The sequence below is a fragment of the Armigeres subalbatus genome, chromosome 2, assembly GCF_024139115.2.
Source record: "Armigeres subalbatus isolate Guangzhou_Male chromosome 2, GZ_Asu_2, whole genome shotgun sequence".
Taxonomy (NCBI): Eukaryota; Metazoa; Arthropoda; class Insecta; order Diptera; family Culicidae; genus Armigeres; species Armigeres subalbatus.
The window spans coordinates 254,754,831-254,772,018 of NC_085140.1; the positions used below are offsets into that span (position 1 = coordinate 254,754,831).

The 17,188-nt window shown below is 37.5% G+C and overlaps 1 protein-coding gene across 4 annotated transcripts in view; it reads right to left on the minus strand.

The window, feature by feature from the left end:
- LOC134212094 (protein rolling stone) overlaps window positions 1-17,188 on the minus strand; it is a 187,835-nt gene that overhangs the window by 138,545 nt on the left and 32,102 nt on the right. For 2 of the 4 annotated variants that reach the window (XM_062689625.1, XM_062689624.1), the window contains exon 2: window positions 11,660-12,004. The gene's annotated coding sequence lies outside the window, so the exon portion shown is untranslated. Of the gene's footprint in view, window positions 1-11,659; window positions 12,356-17,188 lie in introns of those variants that run through there. The other 2 variants (XM_062689623.1, XM_062689622.1) reach the window with 2 other exon arrangements.

Here is a 17,188-nt window from a genome sequence, read left to right on the forward strand (position 1 = left end):
AAAGTGGGAGGGGTCTGGAGGGAGGGGTTTTGTTTAGAAAACGGGCAAAGTAAATTATGAACCCCTGTACCGATTTCAACCAAATTTGGTACACACATTCTACATCATAAGAAAAAGATAACAAAGTGGGTGGGATGGTCATTGGGAAAAAGGGGAGGGTATAGGGGGAGGTGTTGTCTTTAGAAAACGAGCAAATCAGTGTAACTCCCAACCCCCAGGACCGATTTCAATCAAATTTTGTACACATATACACTATAAGGAGCCAATCGTACGGGAGCGTAATTTGGACTAGGGGGGAGGGGTCTGGAGGGAGGGGTATTGTTCAGAAAACGGGCAATTTAGTGTAACTTCTGAACCCCTGTACCAATTTCAATCAAATTTGGTACAAACATTCTCTATCCCAAGGAGAAGATAACAAAGGGGGTGAAATGGTCATTGTGACAAGAGGGAGGGTAAAGGGGAAGGGGTTGTCCTTAGAAAACGAGCAATTCAGTGTAACTCCCATCCCCCAGGACCAATTCAATCCAAATTAAATGATTAAATCATTCAACTCTATGATTAAAGATTATGATTAATGATTTATTAATTTTTGACAATGATGAATGATAATGATTAACGATTAAATTCATTTTGACAATAATTAACGATTATGAATAATGAAAAACCGTTGAGTATGATTAACGAATACTGATCGTGATTAAATGTTGACACACTATGTGTATCATTAATGATTAACGATCGATATGATTAATGATTAATGATTATGAATGATCAAATTGAATGATTTGCATAGTGATCCATAATCGTAACCTTTATTCCAAATTTTAAAAGGTATAAAAATTATATGATTATTATTAAAGATTAATAAATAAAAGCAAGATATGCAATGATCCAATGTTCCAGCACAACTTCTGTACCCCTTGCCCGATTTCAATCAAATTTGGAACAAACATTCTCTTTCTTAAGAAGGTGAAGATGATAGGGATGATGTTTAGAAAACGGGAAGGTTGTGGAGGGACTGGCATTGTTCACCTCAGTGTTACTTCTGATCTCCCTTAGCCGATTTCAGTAAAATTTGGAGCACACATTCTTCATATTAAGGAGACGACGATAGTGGTTTAAGGATGGAAAAGGGGAGGGTGTGGTGGAGTTGTATTGTTTACACACTTAGTTTTTATTTCTGCAGCACGGCAAAAATCCCCACAGCCGTGCGCCAGCAAAATAAAAAAAACTGATAGTTCAGCTAAAATTACGTTTGTTAGCTGATTTTCGGTAAAATATTTCCGGATTTTTTTAATGAGTAATTTTGACAGAAATCTCGGCAAAAAAAATTTGCTGGGCACGGCTGTGCGAATCTCGGTAAAAGTTTAACATTTTGCTGAGATCCCGGTTAAAAAAATTAAGTGTGTAGTTATCGATCAACTCAACACTTCATCGAAATCATGGTTTGCCCAGTGAAAAGCAATGAATAAAGTGTTTCCTTCTGGATGGTGAATGTGATCATTTCCTTAAAAATAGACGGAATAAGGCATCGATGGATGTTTTTCCTTCTTTAGAAATAGACGTTTGCCCGGAATAAGGCGATTTTGGGGTTTATCCTTCTTCAAAATCAGTCAATGTTTTTAAATGAAATCTGCCTTCTTTTAGTCAAATGATGAAGTGTCAATCAGAAAACACAATTATCCTTTTGACCAATTGGTTTATTCATTTTCCGATTATGAAAAAAATGCGATTTAAACTGGCACCTCCGAGCAAGGCCGGGTACATACAGCTATTATGCATAAACCCAGAAGGTTAGGGGCGACTCAAATATGACGTCTAAAACTTTTCGAGATTTCTCGACTCCCCCTCCCCCCTCTGTCACACTTTTTTGTATACCTAGTATATCTACTGTCACAAAGTCTTAGACCCCCTCCCACCTAAAATCTGTGACGTCATTATTGAACGACCCCTATCACATATCACTGAACGGTAAAAATCAACACGCTCAATTTGATTGTTCCACATTCAATAGTTCAACTTTACAATCACTATTATTGAAAGTGACATAGACCAGTGCATGATGACGTAGGTTGACAGTTCACAGAGCTTTTTCTCCGGGACTTAGCCTCCGGCGCAGCTTCCGATAAAATTGTTTCGTCATTTTATTCGCATGTAGATGTCCTTTGCGATTGATTTCATGCTGAATGCAAAGAATAACACTTAAATATTCGGATCACAGCAATTTTAAACTAAAAATATGAATTTTAATTTTCCCTTCATCGAGTTTTCTTCTAACACCTTGTAAACAAGCTCTGTGAACTGTCTAAATAAGTGAGGTTAAGTTAGAGTTTGCATTGGTCTATTTCTTTGATTATGAAGCTGGTGTCACACCTTTCACAAGTGTGTTGGATGCAGACAATACCATAACATCAACACTGTTAATCAAAGTGCTACTCACTGGATTTTGAAATGATTAGCACCTCGATCATCACCAATAATGTTTCCACTAGAATTGAAAGTGCTATGCTACTGAATTCACAGGCTATTGATATAAGAGTGGAGCGATATAGGTGTAGTTCTAAAAATAGATGACAGTTCGTCTCATCTGTTCTGCTTACTTCAAGAGGTATTTCGGAGTATGAGCAGTCATGGTAAGAAGAGGAACTTTCAAGCAAAGGCATGTTATTCACATCTGAGCTCAGGCAACAATGATTTATATTCAAAATATTGTGCACGTGAAATGGAAGTGGTGGTCATTGATTGCGATGAGCTCTGCTATTGATATTTATTTGATTCTAAAGTAGTGCATATTCAAATGCAGAACAGTTCGCATGGACGTGTATATTTTTTACCGTGTGTGAGTTCAGACCCATCGATGCCTTATAATAAAAATATTTTTCCTATGACCTTTGTGCAAACGTCCGAAAATCCTAAAATCGTAAAATCCTTAGATCTCAAAATCCTCAAATCTTTAAATAATGAAATCCAAAAATTCGAATATCCAGAGATTCAAATTTCTTAAAATCCTCAGATCCTAAAATTTAAATAGCCTAAATCCTAGTATCCTTAATTTGTTTGTCTTTGTTAAAATAAATCATTTTTAAATTATAAAAACCTAAAATACATAAGTTATAAAATCCGAAAATCTAATATTCCTAAAATTATTGAATCCTGAAATTCGAAAATTTAAAAATCTTTGAATCCTAAAATCTAATGATCTCAAAATAATTAAATCCTTAAACCTTATAATACTAGAGTCCTAAAATCCCAAGATACTAAAATCCTAAAATTTAACCCTGAAATCTCAAAAGTCCTTAAATCCTAAAATCTTATAATCCTAAAATTCTACAACCTTGAAATATTAGAATCTTAAAATCTGAAAATTCAATAAGTGAGAATGGAATTTCAAAAATCTTCAGTTCCTATAAACAAAAATCATAAATCTTGGGAATCCAAAATATTGAATTTGTTTATCCTCAACGCCTTATCCTTAAATGTCAAAATTCTAAAATCCTTAAATCTTAAAGTCCAAAAATCCTGAAATCCCTAAATATCAAAATACTAACATTCAAGATCCCAAGCCTTAAAATCCTAAAATCTCTCTTAACTAAAATTTTTGAGAATTTTTTTTCCATAATCCTTTTTTTTATTTAGAACTCTAGAATTCAAAAATCCTGAACTCAAAAATATTAAAAATTCAAATATGTTCAAATTGAAATTTGAAAATTTAAAAATTTAAAAATCTTTGAATCCTAAAATCTTATGATCTCAAAATAATTAAATCCTTAAACCTTATAATACTAGAATCCTAAAATCCCAAGATACTAAAATCCTAAAATTTAACCTTGAAATCTCAAAAGTCCTTAAATCCTAAAATCTTATAATCCTAAAATTCTACAAAATCAAAATCTACAAAATTCTACAAAAAATCCTGAAATCCTAAAAAAAATGTTCAAGAGATGAGCCAGCCTAAAGACGAAACTCCCTTTAACAAAAACAAAAAAAAATCCTCAAAAAAAAAATCATAAATCCTACAATCCTTTTAATCAAAAACCCTTGAATCGAGAATCTTAAAAATGCCTAAAACCTAAAATCTATGAATTTCAAAATACAAATATTCAAAAATTTAAAAATCCTAAATCTTTAAATCTTAAAATTCCTATATTCCAAATTTTTTAAATCCCTAATTTCTTAAATTCTTTAATTCTTAAATCCTAAAATCCTAGAATCCTTAGATCCAAAAATTTAAGAATCCTGAAAAAAAAAATCATGAAATTTGAAAACCCAAAAACCCAAAATCCTAAAATCTTTTAATTAAAAAAAAATAAAACTCTAAAAATCCTAAAATACTAAAATTCTAAATAACGAAAATCCTAACATTTTAAAATCCAAAAAATCCTGATATCCGAAAATAGTAGAATCCAAAAAAAATCAAAACCCTGAAATCTCAAAGTTCTAATATACAAGAATCAAAAAACCCAAATATCCTAAAATTCTAGAATAAAAAAAATCAAAAAATCCCTAAATTCAAAAGTCTTAAAACTCTCCAAAACTTAAATTTTTGTTTACGCATTTGAACGTTACGTTTTAGGCAATTAAAAGGTTCAATTTGCAATTTCATATTTTGATTTCTTAGAATTTTATTTTTTGAGTTTTCTATTCAAAGAAATAGTTTATCGAATCTATTCATCTTTTTTGATTTTTCAACATATTTAGAGTTCGGAAATTCTTATTCAATGCTGACTTATTACAATTTTTTAATTTTCAGTTTTTTTTATGTTCCGTAGAAGTTGGATAAATAATTTAGAATTTGTCACTCTTCCTAGTAGCCTTCTATTGAATGAGGTTAGTTTTGGGGAAAAACACTTTTTAAGATATCGGAGGAGGAACAAAAATATACTCAATTCATGCAATAACATGCAATGAAGTTTATAAAAAACGAACTAAAAAACTAAGATCTCTAAATCCAAACCTAAACCTAAAATACGAGAATCCAGATATTCAATAGTAACAATTCTGAAGTCTTCTTCTTTTTCTTATCGGAATTACAGATTGTATAACATTTCACCGAAAACTGTTTCGCGGAATTCACTTTCGCGGTTGAACATTTCGCAGAATGACATTTGGTGGTTTGTAACTTTATGCGGTACGACATTTGGCGGTTTGTACCTTTTCGCCGAATTACTTTTGGCGGAATGTACGATTTCTCGGAATACACCATTTCGCGGAATATTAATAATATGAGCCTTTGTTCAATCAGCATTCCCACAAATATTACCTGCGAGGTTTCTAAGCCAAGTTACCATTTTTTTTGCATTCGTTTAACACGAGATTAACACGTTGAAAGCCAAAAGCCGTATAAAAGCCAAACAAAAATTTCGATAAATTTCCTAGACCGGACCAGAAGTTGGACCCAGCCTCCTTCAGCATAGTCTTGCTTGGCAGTCACGCATCTTCCCGCACGGCTAAGGAATGCCACTCAGAATATTTAGAAGTAGTTTCAATTGCCCCTTATACCGGGCAGATACATCCATTTAAAAAACGTTTCCCTCGTTTCACCTTATACCAGGCAGACGCGTTCCATTGAAGGAGGCATTATCAACTGCTTTCGCCTTATACCGGGCAAACGTATCCATTTAAAGAAGGCATTACCCTCCTTCAGCCTTATACCAGGCAGACGCATTCTTTTAGAGAAGGCATTATCAACTCTTTTCGCCTTATACCGAGCAGATACATCCATTAGTCGTTACCCCTGTCTTCGCCTTATACCGGGCAGACGCGTTTTTTTTAAGAAGGCATTATCAACTCCTTTCGCCTTGTACCAGGCAGATGCATCCATTTAAAGAAGGCGTTACCCCTCCCTTTGCATTATTCCGGACAGACGCATTCTTTTGAAGAAGGCATTATCAACTCCTTTCGCGTTATACCAAGCAGATGCATCCATCCATTTAAAGAAGGCTTTACCCCTGTCTTCGCCTTATACCGGGCAGACGCATCTTTTGAAGAAGGCATTATCAACTCCTTTCGCCTTATACCGAGCAGATGCATCCATTTGAAGAATGCGTTACCCCTCCCTTCGCTTTATATCGGGCAGACGCATCTTTTGAAGAAGGCATCATCTACTCCTTTCGCCTTATACCAGGGAGATGCATCCATTCAAAGAAGGTGTTACCCCTGTATTCATCTTATACCGGGCAGATGCATCTATTTAAAAAAGGCACCCGATGGGTTCAGGTTTTAAAAATGAGTACAATATCGGGTTCGGGTCGGGTGCGGGTTTGTGAGAAAAAAATCGGGTCCGCGTCGGGTACGGGATTAAGAAATAAAGTACTGAAAATTACTTTATTCAGTTTTGTTAATTGTGAGGCTAGTTCGTTGTTTGGGAATATATTTTTTTCAATTTAAAGAGAACCAGGAAATATCTAGTTTGATTTTTCCGGGAAAAACTTTTGTGCAGGCGTAAATAATTAAATTATGTCGGGTTCGGGTCGAGTACGGCTTTACGAATACAAAAATTCTCGGGAGCGGGTCAGGTTCGGGTTTGCATTAAATCCAAAATAAAAATAGCCCAGATTTCATGTAGTTAAGCAGAAATCGGTAAATATTTGAATGATAATTATTCTAACTGAATTCCGCCAAATGGCATTCCGTGGAATGATTTTCGGTGAAAAGGTACATTCCGCGAAATGTCTTTCGGAAAAAAGTGCATTCCGCGAAATGTGTTTCGGAGAGTTGATACATTCCGCGGAATGTCGTACCGCGAAAAAAAATTCGGCGAAATAGTATACAACCGGAATTACATCCCCTTCTGGGATATTGCTGCCTCGCTGCTTTGTGTTCATTCAGCATTTCCACAGTTAATAGCCGCGATGTTTTTAAGCCAAGTTACCCTTTGTTGCATTTGTATATCATAAGGCTAACATGATGACACTTTCATGCCCCGGGAAGTTGAGACAATTTCCAAGACCGGCTTTCGGAATCGAACTCAGCCACCATTAGCACGGCCTTGCTATATACCCGCGCATCTTACCGCTAGGCTAAGGAGGGCCTTGAAGTCCTAATGCTAAAATTCCTGAATATCAAAATAATTAAATTTGAGAATCCAAAATCCTAAAATACTTGAATTCAAAAATCCAAAAAGTTGAGATTCCGATAATCCAAAAATTCTAAAATATAAAAATAAAGAAAGCTGAAAATCAAAAAATCCTAAGGCCTCAAAATCCTAGAATTCTTAAATTTTCAAATTCTTAAATTTTAAATATTAAAAATCATAAATTCCTATAATCAAAAAATCGAGAATACAAAAATCTTGGAATCAAATAATCCAAATAATCAAAAATTCTTATATCTTAAAAAACCAAAAATGCTGAAATTCTAAAATCATATAATCTTGAATTAACTCCTAAAATCAAAACATTTTCTGAAATTCAAAAATCCGAAAACCCAAAATATGCTTAAGCTCCTAGATTCTAAAATCCGAAAATTCAAAATTTTATAATATTCAATAAATATAAAAAACAAAAAATCTAAAAATCTTGAGATCCAAAATTCCAAAAGCCTTAAATTTAAAAATCTTATAAAATACCAAAATCCTTAAATTTCAAAATCCTAATATTCCAAAAATCTTTAATTTTCAATCCTTAAATCCTTAAATTTCAAAATCCTAAAATTCCAAAAATCTTCAATTCCTATAAACAAAAATCCTAAAACTTGGGAATCCAAAATATTGAATTTGCTTATCCTCAACGCCTTATCCTTAAATGTCAAAATTCTAAAATCCTTAAATCTTAAAGTCCAAAAATCCTGAAATCCCTAAATATCAAAATACTAACATTCAAGATCCCAAACCTTAAAATCCTAAAATCTCTCTTAACTATAATTTTTGAGAATTTTTTTTCCTTAATCCTTTTTTTTTATTTAGATCTCTAGAATTCAAAAATCCTGAAACTCAAAAACATTAAAAATTCAAATATGTATTCAAAAATCCTTGAATTATACAACAAAAAAAATCCAAAAATCCTAAAAATTTGAAATCCTAAAATAATAAAGTACTTAAATTCTAGAATCCGAAAATCCTTAAATTCGTAAATTCTACAATCCAAAAGCTTGAAATTTCATTAATCCATAAATTCTAAAATCCAAAATTCCTGAGATCCTCATATCCTATAATCCTAAAATCCTGAAATATCAAAACATGAGAATCTAAAATCCTAAAATTCTTGAATTCTAAACTGCGAAAATTTAAAATTCCAATAATAATCAATAAAAAAAACAGAAGCCCTAAAATTTAAAAAATTGATAATCTGTAAATAAAAAACCTAGATCAATCCACCTAGCGTTGGTGGTGCCTTTCTCGCGCATTAAAAAAAATAAGAAAAACACATAAAAGAGGCCGACATAGAACTTTAGGGAGATAGATTTTACTTTTTCCATCAATTCATATGCATTTGCGGTCAATCTTTGAAAAAAAAATTTTTTTCGGGGGTACCCTTGGCAGAAAAACAATGTTTTTTCAATAACTTTGGAACGCAATGAGCGATCGGGCCAATTTTCAATAGGAAACAACTAGACCGCAATCCGCGTCGAGTGCAACTTGTTCGAATAAACGAATAATGCTAAGTACCAAAAAGTGTGTCTCACATTTTTTTACACACACACACACACACACACACACACATACAGGCATCACCTCTATTCGTCGAGCTGAGTCGATTGGTATATGAAACTATGGGTCCCCGAACCTTCTAATAAAAGTTTGGTTTTGGAGTGTTCCTATAGCCTTTACGTATACTTTGTATACGAGAAAGGCAAAACCTAAAATCCCTAATTCTAAAATCCAAAAATCTCAAATTCTTTTGAACAAAAATCAAAAAAATCGAGAATTCAAGAGTCCTAGGTAATCTTAAAATTCTACAATTCAATTGCGATCCTACAATTCAAAAAATTAGAAATCGTCAAATCCAAGAAATTGATAATCCTGAAGACCTAAAACCCAAAAATTCATAAATCTTAAAATTGTAAAACCCCAAACTCCTGAAAACCAAAAATCTCAGGATTCGAGAATCGAAAAATCCCAAAATCTCCTAATTTCAAAAAACAAAAAATGAAATTTTTAAAATTCGAAAGGTTTTTAAATCCTCAAATATTATATCATAAATTCCTAAGATCCTCTAATCCAAAAATCAGAAGACCTCAAATCTTAAAATCCAAACATTTTATAATCCGAAATGCGAAATTAATTCAATTTTCCATTTCAAAAATTCAAAAATCATAAAATCCCGAACATTTGATCCTGAACTTGAGATTAAACATTCCAGTCGTCGTAACGCACCGTCTTCTTCTTCTTCGTTGGCATTACATCCCCAACTGGGACATTGCCGCCTAGCAGCTTAGTGTTCATTGAGTACTTCCACAGTTATTAACTGCGAGGTTGCTAGCCCAAGTTGCCATTTCTGCATTTGTATATCATGAGGCTATTACGATGATACTTTTATGCCCAGGGAAGTCGAAACAATTTGCAAATCGAAAATTGCCTAGACCGGCACCGGGAATCGAACCCAGCCACCCTCAGCATGCTCTTGCTTTGTAGCCGCGCATCTTACTGTACGGCTAAGGAGGGCCGCTTCGTCTTATACGAGCCTAAACAGGTTGTAATTCTTGGTAAACAACTATAAGTAACATACCATAAAGCTATTCGAGACTCTAACTAGATACAAAGCAAACTATAAACAACTTGACGTTCATAAATAGTCTCCTAAGATACGTTTGGTCAGCTTCCAAGCTGAATGAAGATTTCTTTAACGCTTCGAACAACAATATTTCAAATACATTTAGTGTTAAGCTTCTGAGCAGTATCTTATTTCCGAAAGGTTTCGTTAATAATGATACCTCGGGTACATGCAAATCGAGGGGTTGCAACCGTTGTTTTATTGATGTTACAATGTTCAATCGCATGTTTAATTTACAGAACTAAATTTTGCTTTGTGTTCCTGTGTTCGGTTCTACCCAATAATCTAATACATTGGTATCGTATCGCATCATATGGTATCAAGCATCTTCTTCTTCTTCTTATTGGAATTACATCCCCACACTGGGACAGAGCCGCCTCGCAGCTTAGTGTTCATTCAGCACTTCCACAGTTATTAACTGCGAGGTTTCTAAGCCAAGTTACCATTTTTGCATTCGTATATCATGAGGCTAACACGATGATACTTTTATGCCTAGGGAAGTCGAGACAATTTTCAATCCGAAAATTGCCTAGACCGGCACCGGGAATCGTACCCAGCCACCCTCAGCATGGTCTTGCTTTGTAGCCGCGCGTCTTACCGCACGGCTAAGGAGGGCCCCAATTCAAGCATAATCGAATTGAAATACTCATTTCTAAGAGAAAATCAATTACATTCACAATGCTCACAATGTGGTCATCTGCTATGACCTGTAACCAGGAATAGTAATGTTCCCTCATTTTCACGAACAGAGGAAGTTTACTCACGCAGATTTTCGGCGAGAAATCATTTTGCGGGAAAGGAACAAAGGCCTGATGAAAGATAACTATTTATCCCGCGACGTGACGAGAAAAGTCGATTTGCTTGTTTTCTCGCTTTCATCCTTTTTGTACCTTCACCAATGCAAACAAGACTAGCTTCTATGGAACAAATAACCTATCCCTAATAAGCAGTCAATATGCTGGTATGGCTAGAGTGAGCACAACCCAGTGTCATTTCTTTTGTTCGAATCCCGTTGCGGTCATAAAATTTTTATAAATGCACACTGAAAATCTTCGCGAAAAACGAGTGAGGTGTAAGAATGATGAAACGGAAAAAGAATTTGATCCAGTACGCACGGTTTTCGTTTATCTTTCAAGCTTGTTCTAGAGAAAAAAATAGCGAGCCACTGCACTTAAGTGATGGAATTAATTGAAATTGTACAAACTCGTCTTATAACAACAACAAGTAAAGACATTCCACTAATAATAATTTTCTTATCTTTCACTCGCTACTTTTTTCTCTCTGTTTCTCGTCACAGACTTAGAAATAAGATTTTTCTTCGGCCCGCAAATCGCTTATTTTCGTTTCACCGAAACGAAAATTACGAACCCTACCTGTAACTGATTTTACGAAATAGCATCTTAGCAGTTAAGGGAATGAATTCTGCAATGCATTTTTTTTTTGTAATAAAATTGATATCCAACATTCACGACGGTTTCTTGATTTTTTTTCTGTTTTCTAGAAAACTATTATTCGATGCTCCGCAGGTATTGCCTCTTTCATAAACATTCAAATCCTCCAAACCTCTGAAGAAAGCGTAATATGTGTAATTTACGTAATTAGGAGGTAGAAAGAGTCGCGAATATTCTCACATGGTCCTTTTTTTCAAAAAAGATCTTTCACCAGAGGTCACAAGAGACCCCAAACTTTTGTTATTTTTTAGGTTTCACCTCGAAGCATGATGATTTTTCATAATTTGCTACCTCGTGTAATAAATCTTCAGCATCAAACAGCCCCCTTATCCTCTATTACCTGCTTGGGAAAAATTCCCAGTCGAAACCTGCTGGGAAATAGTGGGTGCATGACGTACGTGAAGCAGAAAGAACGAAAGAAAACAAACCGAGAGGAAGTACGCGAAAGAGCCGGTTGAAAGAGAAATGGCAAATGGTAAAATAAATTAACATACATACCTAAATTAATCCGAACGAATGTATTGCAAAAAGCGCTGCAAAAATAAATAGGCAGGTGTCTACAACAGAACGGTAATGTGATCGAACGAAACAAACTGATGTTGGCTCTACTGGGCTCTACGGCTACAGCCCGGGGAAAGCAAATCAAAATACAATAGTCTGCACTTATTTACACCGGCTGGCGGAAATGGCTTCGTTAAAAGGCAGCAGCACAATTCAATTCACTCAGATTCGTAACTCGGTTACACCGGCTGGAATTCATTCATAAACAACACAGCACATGGGCCACTCGTGGGTATCACTGCCTCGCTTCAGTTGAACACACGTTGATCAAAATGACCTTATCTTCCGAGAAATTGATAGATCGCGACAATTAGAACTCGAGCGTGGCGCGGGCGTCTTCGGCGAGCAGCACAGATCGCAGAGATCTGTATCTTCTTTCACTTTAGGTGTATCTTCTCCCGGCGAGGGCACAATCGGCACTGACCAACGGTCGAATGCGGCGAGGTATCACCTCGAAATTCTGCCACCGTCGTCGATCGGCTGCTGCGGCGCTGCCGGGGGAAAGGGAGCGTGTGTGGCTTCTTTTTTGTGCAAAATCAATTAAGATAAATTAAATAGAACTATACCGTCGTTGGTCACTCTATTAATTGTCACTCGGTATTAGATCGGGACCGTTCAAATAGGAATCCGCACGCGGGAGTGAGCTTGAACTGGTTTGAGAAGATGACGGACGATAAACGTCAGATGTCAGGGTAGGTAGTGATTGGAAATTGATCTCGCTTTTTACAGTTGGAAACAGAATAAAAAAAAACTTTCTGGCTGTGGTCAGCTTTCGGGGAAGCTCTCGGGATAGGAGCATATGGTCTTAAATGCACTTTATTTTCCATTTCAAATTGAAAATGTTTTATTTTAAAAATAACAAATATTTGAATGTAGTTATTCATACGATGCTCAGCATGTCATACGTAATAGCCCAAGGGATCAGAATTGTTACCCTATTATTCAACTCAGATCTCGTTCAAGAATAACCAATACATTTGAATGCATTCAGTTTGATGCAGACGAGAACAAAAGTGTTTATTTTATTTAGTTACAAAAATAAACACGATTTGCGGTAGCTATATCGTAATGTGCTTGCCAGTTTTCGAGATTACTTGATATCAATGTTCGCACATTTTTTTTTTATTTCTATTAAGGAGACTTTCATTTAGTTTTTCTTAGACTATACGCAGGGTTGTTACGACTACGCGGATTTCGCGGTTTTGGCGCGAATTTACATAACGATTTTTGGGTTTCGCGCGGATTCGGTGCGGATTTAGTTTAAGGTGAAATTTTAATAAATTAAATGCTAGATCTAAGGACGTTTGTTTGAAAATAAGTTTAATGTCTTTCTTGATGGGTATATGTTGTTAACAAAACTTACGTCTGAAGGCTATTAACATTATCTTTTGGATACGGTCAAGCCCTTATAGAATGGCATGTATTATACTCTTAAGCATTCTTTAAATAAATGTTATATGGAGAGAGACGCCACTTGTTGTAATTTTTAATCCATTCTGAAACATCACAAAACATGTCTATTGAGGGACATGAACATTGAACACCCATTTTCACCTTGTCAATTTCTCTGTAGTTCCGAGATATTTGTCCGTTTCTGATTGATTATTTCTTTTACGATAAACCACTTGGCATGAAGTTTTTTCGCCAGGTATTCTTTAATACACCCAGGTCTTTTTTTAAACGGTTTTTTTTGCGAGGTTTTTTTTTACATGGATTTTCGAATTAACGCGGTACCCAGACAAAAATTTCTAAGTCTTTTTGAATGGAAAACACTTAGAATAATTTTATGGATATGGGAACGATTGCTTTGCAGAGTATAAAACTGCATACAATATGGGTATTGCCGTAATGGATTCCGGTTTGATAAAAGGACCGGAAACCCATGCAATATTGGGTATTGCTGGAATGAGCTCGACGAGTAGAAGCCGGAAATCGATGTTTGGCGCCATTTTGAAATTCAAGATGGCCGATTTCCGGTTTGATAAAAGGACCGGAAACCCATGTAATATGGGTATTGCTGGAATGAGCTCGACGAGTAGAAGCCGGAAACCGACATTTTGAAATTCAAGATGGCCGACTTCCGGTTTGATAAAAAGACCGGAAACCCGTGCAATATGGGAATTGAGGGAATGAGCTCGACAAGTAGAAGCCGGAAATCAATGTTTGGCGCCATTTTGGAATTGGAATTTTGGATGTTTGGCGCCAATTTGGAACATGGAAAAGTTCCTCAGAAGAATTCCTCAGAAAGTTCCCCCGAAATATTTCTCCCGAAGTTCTGCAGGAATTCTTCGGGAAGTTCCCCCAAGAATTCCTCCGGAAATCCCTATAGGAATTCCTCCGAAAGTCCCTACAGAAATTTCTTCGGAAGTCCCTCCAGAAATACCTCCGGAAGTTCCTCCGGGAATTCCTCCGTAAAATCCTCCGGAAGTTCCTTCGGGAATTCCTCCGGAGGTTCCTCCGGGAATTCCTGCGGAGGTTCCTCCAGGAATTTCTTCGGAAGTTCCTCCAGGAATTTCTTCGGAAGTTCCTCCGGAAGTTTCTCCGGGAATTCCTCCGGAAGTTCCTCCGAGAATTCCTCCGGAAGTTCCTCCGGGAATTCCTCCGGAAGTTCCTCCGGGAATTCCTCCGGAAGTTCCTCCGGAAGTTCCTCCGGAAGTTCCTCCGGGAATTCCTCCGGGAGTTCCTTCGGGAATTTCTGCGGAAGTTTCTCCCGGAATTCCTCCGGAAGTTCCTCCGGGAATTCCTCCGGAAGTTCCTCCGGGAATTCCTCCGGAAGTTCCTCCGGGAATTCCTCCGGAAGTTCCTCCGGGAATTCTTCCGGAAGTTCCTCCGGAAATTTCTCCGGAAGTTCCTCCGGGAATTCCTCCGGAAGTTCCCCCAGCTATTTCTCCGGAAATCCCTATAGGAATTCCTCCGGAAGTCCCTACAGAAATTCCTCCGGAAGTCCCTCCAGAAATTCCTCCGGAAGTTCTTCCGGGAATTCCTCCGGAAGTTCCTCCGGGAATTCCTCCGGAAAATCCTTCGGAAATTCCTCCGGAAGTTCCTCCAGGAATTCCTCCGGAAGTTCTTCCGGGAATTCCTCCGGAAGTTCTTCCGAGAATTCCTCCGGAAATCCTCCGGGAATTCCTCTGGAAGTTCCTCCAGGAATTCCTCCGCAAAATCCTCTGGAAATTCCTCCGGAAGTTCCTCCAGAAATTCCACCGGAAGTTCCTCCGGGAATTCCTCCGGAAGAGAAATTTAGCTTAACTTTTCAAAAGACCCTAGGTAACATTTGTTTTCATGAAATAATTTGCATATTGCAATCCACAGACGAATATGGAAGCTTTTGATTGCAGTACTCAAACTAATTATTTTGAAAAATGTTGTTTAGGTCCTTTTGAAAAATTAAGCGAGAAATTCCTCCAGATGTTTCTCGAAGAAATTTCTTCGGAAGTTTCTGGAAGGAATTCCTCCTGAAGTTCTACAAAGGAATTCCTCCGGAAGTTCCTTCAGGAACTCCTCCAGAAGTTCCTCAAAAGCATTCCGCCGGAAGTTCCTCAAAGGAATTCCTCCGGAAGATCCTCATAGGAATTCTTCCGGCATGTGGTCCCGTAGCGTAGTTGGCTATATGTTCGCCTTATAAGCGCATAAACTTGGGTTCGATTCCCATCCCCTCCACCAAACCCTCGTCAGTCACCGGCAGCGCAGTCCCTACGGTGGCGTTTGGGATCACGCCTCACGGACACGTCTGCCTGACAACAACTGATAAAACTGATCTCGAAGGCATTCCTCCAACGTACTTCGAAAAATGGCAACCGAACAAAGCAACGATCATTTGATTCACCATATGGACAAATGGACACAAGGACTCACGAGGATATCGGCAACGACAGCAATATCGAACTACGGGTATCCATAGATTCTGTACAGCAGAATACTACAGTAGATCACGGTTCAGTAGCGCTTAAGAACACGGAGTGCCTACTAAATAAATATATGAATAAAAAAAAAACCTCCAGCAGTTCCTCAAAGGAATTTCTCCGGCGTTTTTTTTCTGAAATTCCTTCGAGAATTCATGCGGAAGTTCCTCAAAGATTTTTTCCGAAAGCTCCACAGGAGATTTATCCGAATTACCTCCAGGAAATCTTCTGGAAGGTTCTCCAGACACTCTTCAAGAATTCCTTCCAGAAATTCCTCCGATGATTCCTGCTGAAATTCCTCCTTACTACAAAAAACTAGAAATTAAAAAAAAAAGCGCCAAGAATGCAAGCTTCTAATAAAAATAGAATTTTACTTAATTATGCTTGTCGACGGGACAAGCGTGCGTGGGCGGACTCGCTTGCCGACGAAGGGGAGAGAGAGCCACAGCAACCAGGGACATTCGCCTCCTCTACGATATCTCACAACGCTTAAGCGGGGCGAAGATGAATGCAACGATGCCTGTGAAAGACGCGAATGGTCAGTTATTGGCCGACCCTTTTTCAAGTGCCAACCAGGCCACCACCACCTCAGCATGATCTGACCAGGATGCGACGTGTAACGCTCGCCAACACCGGAGCACCATCACTGCTAGAGATTCAAACATCTGCCATGACATCTGCTCATCTTCTGCATCATTTATTTCGTAATATAGGACACCTCAACCTTCCCGGTCGACTGATTGCAAAGCAAAGGATGACCTGACTGTGTACTCGTCAGTTATCAGACATGATGTTGCTGTGTACCGTCTTAAAAGTTCTATTCAAAGTTATCCTAGCCCGGATTCAGGAAAAGATCTATGCGACTTTCAGGCGGCAGCAGACCGGGTTCCGTGCCGGAAAAGCCTGTGTGGACCTTATTGTCACGCTCCGTATCATTATGGAGCAGGTCAACGAATTCCAAGAGTCCCTTTACTTGGTATTCTTGAGAATATGTGGGAACCCTGAGACGCAAGGGGGTTCCTGAGAAAATTATCGGCCTCATCGAGGCATAGTACGAGGTCTTCTTGTGCAGAGTATTGTACAATGGGGTCGTGTTTTGCCCTATCCGGGTCGTAGCTGGTGTTAGACAAGGGTGTATTCCATCACCGTTACTGTTCCTTATTATAATCGACGTTAATCTGGTAGGTGCCAAACCTATGGCAGCCTTTAACCATGGAGAATCTAAACGACATCGAATAGGCTGATTACGTTGAACTTCTCGCGCAACGGTGCTCTGATATGCAGAGTAAGCTTCTCGTCTTCCGCAGGCTTAGTCATCATCGTCAACAAAACCAAATCGTAGGACGTAAACACGGCAACCTCTTCCAGTTTTACAGTAGCTGGACAATCAGTGGAGAATGTTGAAAAGTTCGAATATTTTGGAAGCCATGTGGCGTCAGACGGCGGTACCAAGATCAACATAGGCGCACGGATCAAGAAAGCAAGGGCTGCCTTTGCGAGTTTAAGTAATATCTGGAAGAACAGGCAGATATAACGCATCAAAATCCGAATTTTCAACTCTAACGTG